The 12,678-nt window shown below is 45.3% G+C and overlaps 1 protein-coding gene and 1 pseudogene across 4 annotated transcripts in view; one reads left to right on the forward strand and one right to left on the reverse strand.

The window, feature by feature from the left end:
- The window catches only part of EML1 (EMAP like 1), a 200,833-nt gene that overhangs the window by 87,753 nt on the left and 100,402 nt on the right, over window positions 1-12,678 (forward strand). The window lies entirely within an intron of this gene.
- LOC125169370 (uncharacterized) lies at window positions 2,963-3,106 on the reverse strand (annotated as a pseudogene).

The following is a 12,678-nucleotide window of genomic DNA, read 5'->3' on the forward strand; positions in this document are numbered from 1 at the left end:
CACCCATATCCTTTTCACATGCATAAGAAACTAGAGAACTCATGTTATTATTAGGGAATTCGTATTATCCCAAAACACCCTTTAAAATAATAACATTACAGAAATGTACTCTGACCAGTATTTCTTTTTTTTTTTATAAATTTTTTTTTCAACATTTATTTATTTTGGGGACAGAGAGAGACAGAGCGTGAACGGGGGAGGGGCAGAGAGAGAGGGAGACACAGAATCGGAAACAGGCTCCAGGCTCTGGGCCATCAGCCCAGAGCCTGATGCGGGGCTCGAACTCCCGGACCGCGAGATCGTGACCTGGCTGAAGTCGGACGCTTAACCGACTGCGCCACCCAGGCGCCCCTGAGCAGTATTTCTCAACGTATTTTGGTTGGGCTTGGAAGCAGGGTTTTGAACGTGGAGAGGCAGATGTCTTCTTGGCTAGATCTGAATGCTCAGCTCCGTGGGTTGGTAGGGTGTTCAATGTTATTGTCCCCCTCTGAACACTCAGTGATGCAGCATGCTGTATCCCCAGCCCTGAGGGCTGCTCCCGTGGGACCATCAGCAGCTGTGAGCCAGGGGTTGTATCTTTTGTGGAATTTGGAATGAGCAATTTCCAGTGGGATTTTGAAAGCTAATCTAAGAGGGTAGAAATAGGGGTGGGGTGGAGTGGGGTGGGAGGTGGGAAATATATAGTTCTGCTGCGATTGCTGGAATATGTAATCACTGGCTTTGATTACAAATATTTTTCTTTTAGGGTGCCTGGGTGGCTCAGTCAGTTGAGCATCCAACTTCGGCTCAGGTCATGATCTCACAATTCATGGGTTCAAGCCCTGCATCGGGCTCTGTGCTGACATCTTAGAGCCTGGAGCCTGCTTCAGATTCTGTCTGTCTGTCTGTCTCTCTCTGCTCCTCCCCTGCTGGCACTCTGTCTCTCTCTGTCTCTCAAAAATAAATAAATGTTAAAAAAGTTTTTTACTATTTTCCTTTTTTTTCCCCCAAGGAAAAAGCTGCTATCACCTTTAGGTCCAGAAGTAGTCCAATGTATATTGTTTCTTTCTTTGTTCAAACTGAATATTTTCTTTTCTTTTTTTTTCTTTTTTTTCTTTCCTCCTCCCCTTCTCCTTCCTCCTCCCCTTCTCCTTTGCATCCTGCCTCATACTATGAAGTGTTTTTGATATCTTTTAACATGTGAGTGTTTTGAGTAGGTTTTCTGGAATCATTAAGATACTTTCCTCCTTTTTTTTTCTTTTTATACTGTTCTTTGTTTGTTTTTGTTGCTTCCTTTCCCCTTAGAAAAAAGAAACTTTCTGGGAGTATCATTGACATACGATAATCTGAACATATTTTAAATGAACAATTTGGTAAGTGTTGAGATATGCATATATCTGTGAAGCCAGAACCACAATAGAGAGAATGAACATTATCATCCCCTGAAGTTTTTTGTGACCCTTTATCGGCCCCCTGTCTCCCCCCACCTTCCGAACACTGACCTCTGTCACTGTAGGTTAATTTGCATCTTGTGTAATTTTATATAAATGCAATCATAGAGCATGTACTCTATTTTCTGGCTTCTTTTTGCTGAGCATAATTATTTTGAGATTCATCCATGGTGTTGCTTGTGTTAACATTAAAATGTTTTTATTACTGAGTCATATGTCCATTATATGCACGTATCACAGTTTGTGCATTCACTTAGTGATGGATGTTTGGGCTGTTTCCGGTCTGGGGCTATTACAAATCCCACTGCTCTGATCTTTGGTGTCCAAGTCTTTGTATGGGCGTATGTTTTCATTTCTCTTTGATAAACACCAGGGAGTGGAATGGTTGGACCAAACAGTGGGTATAGGTTTAACTGTTTTCCAAAGTGGTTGTACCATTTTGCATTCCCACGATTAGAGCATTGGAGATCCGGATAGAGTTGCTGTATGTGCTAACCCACACTTTTTGGTAATATATCTGTCCGATTTTGACATTAGAGTAATTCTGACCTATAGATGAATTGGGAAATAGCCCCTCTCTTCAAATGTCTGCAAGAGTTTGCATATGGTTTGTATGATTTCTTCCTGAAATGGTTGGTGGACTCCACCAGTGAAGTTATCTGGGTATGGGGTTTTCTTTGCGGAAGGGTTTTCAACTATAAATTTAGTTTCTTTATTAAAACTATTTAGATTCTCTATGCATTCTCTCATAAGCTTTGGTAGTTTCATCTTTCAAAGAACTCGTATATTTCATCTAAGTTCTTGAATTTATTGTACAAAGTTGCACTTATTATTTCCTTAGTATCCTTTTAGTAGCTGTAGACCTGTAGTGATGTCACCTCTTACTCCTGATACTAACATTTTGCCCCTTTTCCTTTTTTGGTTAGTAATTTGGCTACAGGGTTGTCAATTGTATTTATTGTCTCCAAGAACCAGGTTTTGTCTTCATTGATTTTCCCTACTGTTTTGTTTTGTTGTCCTATTTCATTGATTTCTGCTCAGAAGTATATCACTTCCTCTCTTCTGCTTCCTTTGGGTTTTCTAAGTAGAAGCTGAGGTCATTTTCCTTCACCTCGTCCTCTCCTTTGTCCTTCTTCTCTTCTAATGTAGGTTTTTAGTGCTATAAAATTCTAGAATTTTAGCTGCAGCCCACCAGTTTTGGTATGCTGTGTTTTCATGTTTATTCAGTTGAAAATACTTTGTCCTTTGTAGCCAATTTCAGTTAATTTTTGTGACAGTTTGTAAGATCTACATCTAAAAATTTTTTTCATATGGGCCTCCTGTTGTTCAAGCACCATTTGTTCAAAATCCTGTCCTTTCTCCATAGAATTGCTTTGCTCTTTTGTCAAAGACTAGCTGCCTGTATTTGAGTGGTCTGTTTCTGGGCTATTCGTTCCGTTCGACTATATGTCTATTCTTTTCCCAATGACATGATGTCTTGATTACTGTAGCTTTATAAAGCTCATAAAGTCAGGTAGTATTAGTTCTTCGGTATCGTGTTGGCTATTCTGGGTCTTTTGCCCTTCCAAAGAAACCTTAGACTCAGTTTGTCGATATTCACAAAATAGCCTACTGGGATTATGGTTGGGATTGTGCTGAATCTACACTTGATCTTAGCCAAAAGGCCGAGAAGCGATTGTGCTGAATCTATAAATCAATTTGACATTGATTGAATTGACATTATAACAATATTGGGACTTCTAATCCATGAACATGGAACATCTATTTCTTTAGATCTTTTAAAAAAATTTCTTTGTAGTAATTTTACAGTTTTCTACATACAGATCCTGTACCTATTTTGCTAGATTTATACTTACGTAGTTCAGTTTGGGGGCACTATTATAAATGACATTGTGTTCTTAATTTCAAACCCCACTTGTTTGTTGCTGGTATATAGGAGAGCAATTGACTTTTGTATATTAACCTTGTATCAAGTAACCTTGTTAGAATCACTTACTAGGTCTAGGAATGGTTTTGGTGATTCTTTCGAGCTTTCTACAGAGACCATCATGTCATCTGCAAACCGTTCTATTTCTTCTTTCCCAACTTGTATACCTTTTACTTCCTTTCCGTCTCTTCTTGCACTTGCGAGGACTTTCAGTGTGATGTCCAGTAGGAGTGGTAAGAGGGACATTGGTGCCTTGTCCTCGTTGTGAGGGAGAAAGCTGCCAGTTTCTCATCATTAGGTGTGGTGTAGCTTTAGGCTTGCTGTAGATGCTCTTTATCAAGTCGAGGAAGTTCTGTGTTCCTAGTTTGCCGGAATTTCTCTTTATCACTGGTCTTAAGCAATTTGATTTTGCTCTGCATGGTATGATTTCCTTCGTGTTTGTGGTGCTTGGGATTTACTGAGCTGATTGATCTGTGGATTTATAATTTTCATAAAATTTGGAAAAAACTTCAGCCTTAGTTTCTCCAGTTATTTTTTGTTCCCTCCTCCTCCCCGCTCTTCCTTTAGGGACTTGAGTTACATGGATGTCCGCACACTTGAGCTTGTCTTAAAAACTCCCTGGTGTTCTAGTCTCATATTCTCTCTCCCCCTCCCCCCATCTCTGCCTCTCTCCCAGCCTCCTTCCAGGCTGTTTTCTCTCTGTATTTCATTTTGGATAGTTTCTGTTGCTGTTTCTTCACGCTTACTAATTTTTTCAGTTAATCTCATCTAGTAGACTATAGTTTTCACGTCTAGTGGATTGTAGTTTGATTTTTTATTTTTTTATTTTTTTTTAAATTTATTTTTTTTTTCAACGTTTATTTATTTCTGGGACAGAGAGAGACAGAGCATGAACGGGGGAGGGGCAGAGAGAGAGGGAGACACAGAATCGGAAGCAGGCTCCAGGCTCTGAGCCGTCAGCCCATAGCCCGACGCGGGGCTCGAACTCACGGACCGCGAGATCGTGACCTGGCTGAAGTCGGACGCTTAACCGACTGCGCCACCCAGGCGCCCCGTAGTTTGACTTTTTAAAATACACACATCTTCCATGTGTCCATCTGACATGGTCCATCTTTCCTCTGACTCTTGTACATATAATAAGGTCATAATAACAATGTGATTGTCCCTGTGCACTCTTTTGTCATCTCTGTCATTTCTGGGTGAGTTTGCCTGCTCGATTCTTTTCCTTATGATGGGTCATGTTTTCCTGCTTCCTTGAATGCCTGGTCCTCATGTTTTCTTGGATACCAGACATTATGAGTTTTACCTTGTTGGGAGCTAGGTATTTTTTTTATTCCTGTAAATACTTTCAAGCTTTGTTCTGGGATGTGGTTAAGTCACTTGGAAATAGTTTGATCCTTTTGCGTCATGCTCTTAAGCCTTGTTAGGAGGGGACCAGCATCTTAGTCTAGGGCAAAACCCTCTGAGTTCTCTACCCAATGCCCTGTGGATTATGTAGTTTTCCACCCTGGCTAATGATGACAGGAACTATTCCCAGCCCTGTGTGGGCTCTGGTGGGTGTCCTCTCTATTCTCTTTGGGTGGTTCTTGCCTCAGCCCACGGTAGTTTCCTCACACTCAAGTGCTGATCAGTCCCCAGCTGAAGACTCACGGGTCTTCTCTGCAGATTTCCAATGTCCTGTCTTGTGGCTCTGTCCCCTTCAGTGTTGTGCCCCGTGAGCTCACGGCTTTTCTGGACCTTCGGCCCTTTCTCCCCAACTTAGGGAGACCTGCGGGTTCACCGAGGTTCTCTCCCTGCATCACTTCCAGGAAACTCTAGGCCGTCTGCAGGACAATTGTGGGGTCACGTCTTCTACTTATCATATCTGAGCGATCACGGTCCCTCATTGTCTTCTGTCCAGTGTCTTGAAAACCTTTGTATGACATATTTAGTCTGTTCCTCTTAGCTGTTTTAGGTACAATGGCACATATAGTGCCTGTAAGTCCATCTTGGCTGGAGGCAGGAGTTGATGGCCCTTTCGAAACACAAAAAAAGTAGTTATGTGATATTGATTTAAAAAAAAAAAAAGGACAGAAAAAGCATTTTCCAGTAACAGCAATAATCAGCAAAAGAATGTGGGTGGTGGAGGCTGGGCTCAGATGCCCTTTGGATTCTAACCCCGGAGTGTTGGGGCCCCACCTTTTGATGGGAAACTAAGAGAGAAGTCCTACAATGAAAACCTGGGTATTTTCCTTTTTAGTGTCTTCCAAGAGCCCAACCTCTCCACTGAAATATCCTGAAGACAGACCGCTAGCTTCAGTGAGTTGTACAAAGTTTTATCTTGGGGAACCAATTACGTGGCTTTGGCCCCATTCATGGGTTTTCAACTACTTAAACTTTGCTCTTCTGACTTTCATCCCAACTATGGAAGGACAGGCTGTCACGTGTCTGAAACTAATGGAAACTGTCCAGTCTAGAAGATGACCCATGTTATGGGTAATGGAACCATAAAGTACTTTAAATAGAAAAAATTGTACACTAATAGAAATTAATACAAAATCATAAAAACAAGATTAGCTTTTATTTTTATTCTCTTTGCTGAAATGTTTTGAAACTATCGTATCAAACAAAAATTTGTTGAAGTGACCTTTTTATTTTTATTTTTTTTTTTAATTTTTTTTTCAATGTTTTTATTTATTTTTTTGGGACAGAGAGAGACAGAGCATGAACGGGGGAGGAGCAGAGAGAGAGGGAGACACAGAATCGGAAACAGGCTCCAGGCTCTGAGCCATCAGCCCAGAGCCTGACGCGGGGCTCGAACTCACAGACCGCGAGATCGTGACCTGGCTGAAGTCGGACGCTTAACCGACTGCGCCACCCAGGCGCCCCGAAGTGACCTTTTTAGATACTTTCTGGTTAAGTCCATTTAGGACCTGACCACATCTCATCTAGACGTGAATAACAGGGGCGCCTGGGTGGCTCAGTTGGTCGAGCGTCCGACTTCGGCTCAGGATATGATCTCGTTGTTCGCGAGTTCGAGCTCCGCGTTGGGCTCTCTGCTGTCAACAGAGAGCCTGCTCAGATCCTCTGTCTCCCTCTCTCTCTGCCCCTCCCCCACTGTCTTTCAAAAATAAACGTTAAAAAATAAAATTAGATGTGAGCCACAAATGTAGCAAGTGAATATTACAACAGTCCCTTTGTAAAATGAACATTCGATGACAGCCTTCGGTCTTTTTCAAGTTCTGTGTTATGCTCATTATTTTGTCTGCTCTCCCCTTCCCCACCTCCGTGACATTTAAAAAAAAAATTTTTAACGTTTGTTTTTGAGAGAGAGAGAGACAGAGCACGAGCAAGGGAGGGGCAGAGAGAGGGGGAGACACAGAATCCGAAACAGGCTCCAGGCTCTGAGCTGTCAGCACAGAGCCTAATGTGGGGCCCGAACTCATGAACTGTGAGATCATGACCTGAGCCGAAGCCGGTGCTTAACCAGCTGAGCCACCCAGGTGCCCATCCACCTCCATGATTTTAAGTTTTCCTTCTGTGGTTGAGATTGGCAATCCTGCGTGACTTGTGTTAGTCCCCTCCCCCCTCCCCCTCCTCTCCCCCTCCCCCTCCTCTCCCCCTTCCCCAGCGGTCCCCGGGACTGGCTGTGACCTCCTGCCCTCAGTGTTCCTCGTGCTGCTGGACTTCAGAACAAAGGCCAAGTTTTAAAGCAGGTTGCTTCACACCTTATTGGGGGGTTCTTTTCTGCTCAACTGCAGGATCTCTTGTTTGCTTTAAAACTGTAAAGTGGGGGGCACCTGATCGGCTCAGTCGGTTAAGCATCTGACTGTTGATTTGGGCTCAGGTCATGATCTCACGGTTTGTGAGATGGAACCCCGTGTCAGGCTCTGTGCTGACGGTGCAGAATCTGCTTGGGATTCTCTCTTCCTCTCTCTGCCCTTCCCCCCCCTGCCAAAAATAAATAAATAAACTGGAAAAAAAAAACCCTATAAAGTGGAAAAAAAGAATTAACCATACAGTGTTTAGGTCTTTTAGTCTCTGACAGAAACAAGAAACAAAATCACTTCTGCGGAGGTGGTGTGTGTGTGCACGTGCATGTGTGTAAGTGTGCGTGCATGTGGGGGGTCACCAGTATGTGAGGTGTGTCTGTGTGTGTAAGCTCGTTGTGGGATAAGTGCATGTGAGTGCATGTACATGTGGCGGGCACGTGTGTGTGTGTGTGTGTGTGTGTGTGTGTGTGTGTGTGTGGTATTAAATAATCATTTCAAAGATTTCAAGGAAGGGGCACCTGGGTGGCTCAGTTGGCTAAGCATCTGACTTAGGCTCAGGTTATGATCTCACAGTTCATGGGTTTGAGCCCCTCGTCGGGCTCTGTGCTGACAGCTCGGAGCCTGGAGCCTGCTTGGGATTGTGTGTCTCCCTCTCTCTCTGCCCCTTCCTCCCTCCCTCCCTCCCCCTCTCTCTGCCCCTCCCCTGCTCATGCTTGCTCGCTTGCTCTCTCTCTCTTTCTCTCTCTCAAAAATAAACATGGGAAGTCTGTTGGCTTGATAACTCTGGTTAGGCAAAATGAAATGAGAGTATATTTCACGATAAAGTAATTAACCCATTTTCTGAATGCTCAACTGGAGAATTTCAAGGCTGTTCTTTCTGTGAGTGATTGTTTCTATTCTCCCTCGTTGCCTCATTCATTATTCACTAGTTGAAACCCAGAAGCTCACCTGAAATCCTGCTCTTCCCGCTTCACCTGTGAGATGATCCAGGGGTGTCTTGTCCTCACATTTCATCTCTAGCTGGGCTTTTTGCCAAGCTTGGGGCTGGGGGCAGAGCGGGGACTATTTAATTGCTCCCTCATCTAAGTTCCTACACTTCTGTGATGGTTATTTGTTGGCCAGTCTCCTGTGCTAGACCGAGCGGGCTGCAGTTGCGAAGGTCACGGTGTTCACTGCATCGCCCGCCCTAGGTCTGGTCCCGAAGGGTGCTCAGGAACATTTATTGAACTGGATGGAAAGTCTGTTAGCTTTAAACCTCTAGATTTAACGCTCTGAACCTCTCCAGATCAAGAGGCTCTGCTGAAGTTCCTTTAATCAATAGACAATGGCAGTGGTTTTTATGTCAGTCAAGGACTGCTGTAGATCCTTTCACGGCCAAGGATATGAAGTGATAGCACGAGCGTCCATAGAGACAGCTTTCCTGATGGACAGGGTCAGTCCTTGCAGGAAGCGATCGATTTCAGAGCCGGAGCTTAAGTGGCAGGTGCAGCCCAGGGATGAGCAAGACTCGGAGAGCCTGACGGACCCAGTGGATCACAGGAGAACCAGGACTCTCAGAGCAGAAAAAAATCTGGCGCCCTTCAGCCAGGAGTGGTGGGCAGGGCTGGGAATCTGACAGAGCTGGGATCCAGACCTGAAGATGACAGAGGCCGTGTTGCTTCTTACACTGTTTCTCTATTTCTTTTGCTATTGGGTGCTATAGCAATCAATGTAACATAATAACATGGAAGGCTGGCTTTCATTATGAAACGTCTGCCTGCAAATCATTGAGTGAGTGGTTGTTAGTCCTTACTGCTTGTACGATCTAAAATGCTAAAACCTTGTAGTAAGATCTTTTTCTTTAAAAAAAATTTTTTTTAACGTTTTTTTGTTTTGTTTTGTTTTTGTTTTTTTTTGAGACAGAGAGAGACAGAGCATGAAGGGGAGAGGGGCAGAGAACAAGGGAGACACAGAATCCGAAGCAGGCTCCAGGCTCTGAGCCGTCAGCCCAGAGCCTGACGCGGGGCTCGAACTCACGGACTGTGAGATCGTGACCTGAGCTGAAGTCGGACGCTTAACCGACTGAGCCACCCAGTCGCCCCTTAAAAATTTTTTTAAATGTTTATTTTTGAGAGCAAGAGAGACAGAGTGCGAGTGGGGGAGGGACAGAGAGAGAGGGGGACACAGAATCCGAAGCGGGCTCCAGGCTCCGAGCGGTCAGCACAGAGCCCGACGCGGGGCTCAAACCCGTGAACCGTGAGATCGTGACCAGAGCCGAAGTCAAGAGTTGGACGCTTAACCGACTGAGCCACCCAGGCGCCCCTTAAAAATTTTTTTAAATGTTTATTTTTGAGAGCAAGAGAGACAGAGTGCAAGCGGGGGAGGGGCAGAGAGAGAGGGGGACACAGAATCCGAAGCGGGCTCCAGGCTCCGAGCGGTCAGCACAGAGCCCGACGCGGGGCTCGAACCCACGAACCGTGAGATTGTGACCGGAGCCGAGGTCAAGAGTTGGACGCTTCACCGACTGTGCCACCCAGGTGCCCCAATCCTTATTGTTTTAAATAATTAACAGAGAGAACATCTCAAGATAAAAGGGACAGACTCTAGGTTAACTGTTGGAAATTAATAGTCCCCTTTGACTTCCAGGAACATGACGCAGACACCAGCATCTTCGTATCACCAGAGCATGTAGAGCCAAGAGCCTGTTTCTCTCTAGATGATGAGGTAGTCATATGAACAGAGGACGAAATGCGCTTTTCTGCTCGTTTACATAGAATCAAACAGACAAGTCGCTTGATCTTTTTGTGCCACTTTTTACCGTGAAACAGGAGTTTAAGCTAGAAGTTGCATCCACGCGTGGCTACTCGGAGGCCTAGGGCCAGGGAAGAGCCACAAGGTCATCTTCTTCTCCCTGGAACCGGAGGTGACGTAGGACCCACCTGGATCTGTGACATCACTTGAAACTCAGAAGCTGGCATTTGGCTCCTCGGGAGACTCAAGTCAGAGAGGGAGGTGTGGGTGTGATGCGTGGTCCACCCTCTGACCACGAATCGTGTGCCATCACGGGAGGGCTTACTTTTACGCCAGTGCAGGCCTCCCTCGTGGACCAAGCACTTACAGAATTTGTTCAGCAACTGTCGTGAACGCTGATTTCACCGAAGGCCGGTGTTTGCTTTCGGCTGCTACGAACAACGGTAGTCACAACGGCGAGCTACGGCGACACCACACTGCGCTTTGTGTTGAGCACCTGTCTGCCATCACTGTGTTAGGTGCTCGTGTATGTTACCACCTACCCTCACAAGGACTTCGGAGACGGGCAGTGTTCTTCCGGGAGCGGCCGAGCCATTCGCCAAGACTGCACGGCGAAGCGACGGGCCCAGGGATTGAACCCTCCACAATCTGAACCCCAGAGCCGTGCTCTTCCTGGAGTCCCAGGGCCCAGGCAGCCGAGAACCGGTGACGCGGATTGCCAGCCTTCCTGAGAACTGGTTTTCTGAACCGTGTTTGGCCCTCGACAAAATGCCATCACGAGGCTGGGATCTGTAGCCCTGAGAAGGTCTGTCGCTGGTCTAGGATACAGAGGAACTCGCGGAGCCCTTAGCCTGCTAAGACAGCTGCGTTACGGACTTCACGCCAGCGTGGGTTTGGTTCTGCGTCAGATTAAATCTCGTCTGTCGCTTTGCCCGTTCCGTCAGCCTGTGCAGCCTGATCGCGGACAGTTAGTTTCCTGAGGCTGAGATAAGGGACACCCCGCCTGTCGTGTGTAACCAGATCCCCTCGCCTTCCTCAGGGAATGAGCAGGTGCACAGTCCTGAAGGTTCCAGTTCATCCAGAAGTTTAAAAAAGCCCCAGAGGTGAAAATACAAAGAATATTGTCTTTTTCAAACCTCCCTCTAACTCCACAAGGTGCAGTGATGCTGGACAAGAATGCAAACACTTTGAAAAAAAGATAAAGCTATTCAGTTGCTAGCACTGTTTTAATGACCTCCGTGGGTACATTTTGGGGCTACAAGCTACAAGAATGAACATTACTTTAAAATATATAACTGGGTGGCTCCGTTGGTTGAGCGTCTGACCTCGGCGCTGTCTTTCTCTCAAAAATAAATAAACATTAAAATCAATCAATCAATCACATAACTTGGGGCACCTGGGTGGCTCAGTCAGTTAAGCTTCTGACTCTTGATTTTGGCTCAGGTCATGATCTCACAGTTCACGAGTTCAAGCCCCACATCAAGCTCTGTGCTAACAGTGTGGAGCCTGCTTGGGATTCTCTCTCTCTCTCTCTCTCTCTCTCTCTCTCCCCCCCCCTATCTGCCCTGCCCTGCTGTATGTGCGCACTCTCTCTCTCTCAAGTAAATAAACTTTAAAAATCTTTAAAAAAAATAACATACATAACTTGCTAGGGGGGTTAATCATCTGAATTGCCAATCGGATAAGGTTTTTCTTTGATGGAATTCAGATCCCCTCTCCCATCTTGTGCCCCAGAATGCTGGGAGATGTTCAGGGGCTGGAAATGGTTTGTGTTGGTTAGACCAAGCTTTGGGTTTTGTTTTTTCTTTCGCCAGTTTCTTCGCGAGCTGAATTTGAATTTGTAAAGTCAGTTGAACAACACTGGCCTTTTCTATACACACAAAGGTTAAGAACTACAGACAGCTGACACTGCCCCCAAGAAGTCCTCCAGTCTGTTCCTGAGAGTAGCTACCTGAGGAGCAGAAGTGAGACAATCCATGTAGGTTAGTTAGGGTGGCAGTTCCGGCAGGATTTTCAGAGCACTGGGATTACGTCACGGGGACCACTTCAGCAAGTCCTGCAAATAGAGGTTCTCTTAAGCAGACAGATCTTCAATGTTTAAAATTTTTCTCTTTAATGTTTATTCATTTTTGAGAAAGAGAGAGACAGAGTGCAAGCAGGGCAGAGAGGGAGGGAGCCACAGAATCCGCAGCAGGCTCCGGGCTCCGAGCTGTCAGCACAGAGCCCGACGCGGGGCTCAAACCCACAAACCAAGAGATCGTGACCTGAGCTTAAGTTGGACACTTAACCGACTGAGCCACCCAGGTGCCCCTGGACCTTTCGGTTTGTAATCACTTGTATTTGAAGGTAGATATTGAGGTGGTCGGAGTTTTGTGCTTTGGGTTTGGGGAGGTTTTTATTTTACGTAAAATATTAAAATTAGGGGTTTTTTTTTCCTGTACAAATTTGGCAGTATAATTAAAATGGAATCTGATTTCTGCACTTTTATGAAAGCCATCTATAGAGCACGCTGAGGCCACAGTGATCCTATTTTCCATTGTAAATTTTTAGATGTGTGTGGGGGTGTGTCTATGCAAGGTGGTGTGGTAGCAGCCAACTTTGTCCTTTTCAGGGCTGTGCCGGCCCCCACAGCCAATGTGCACTGTCTCTCACAGCTGCTGTCTACGCAAAACAGCCCCCGACTCACAGAAATGCGCGACTCTACGTGCCACATTCTTTTATGACTTGGAAAACATGTTTTATTCATAAAACACTAATTTCCAATTGATTTTTTTTTAATATTTATTTATTTTTGAGAGAGGGTAAGCAAGGGAGGGGCAGAGAAAGGGGGACAGAAGAT

This window comes from Prionailurus viverrinus, chromosome B3, assembly GCF_022837055.1.
Source record: "Prionailurus viverrinus isolate Anna chromosome B3, UM_Priviv_1.0, whole genome shotgun sequence".
NCBI classification, from domain to species: Eukaryota; Metazoa; Chordata; class Mammalia; order Carnivora; family Felidae; genus Prionailurus; species Prionailurus viverrinus.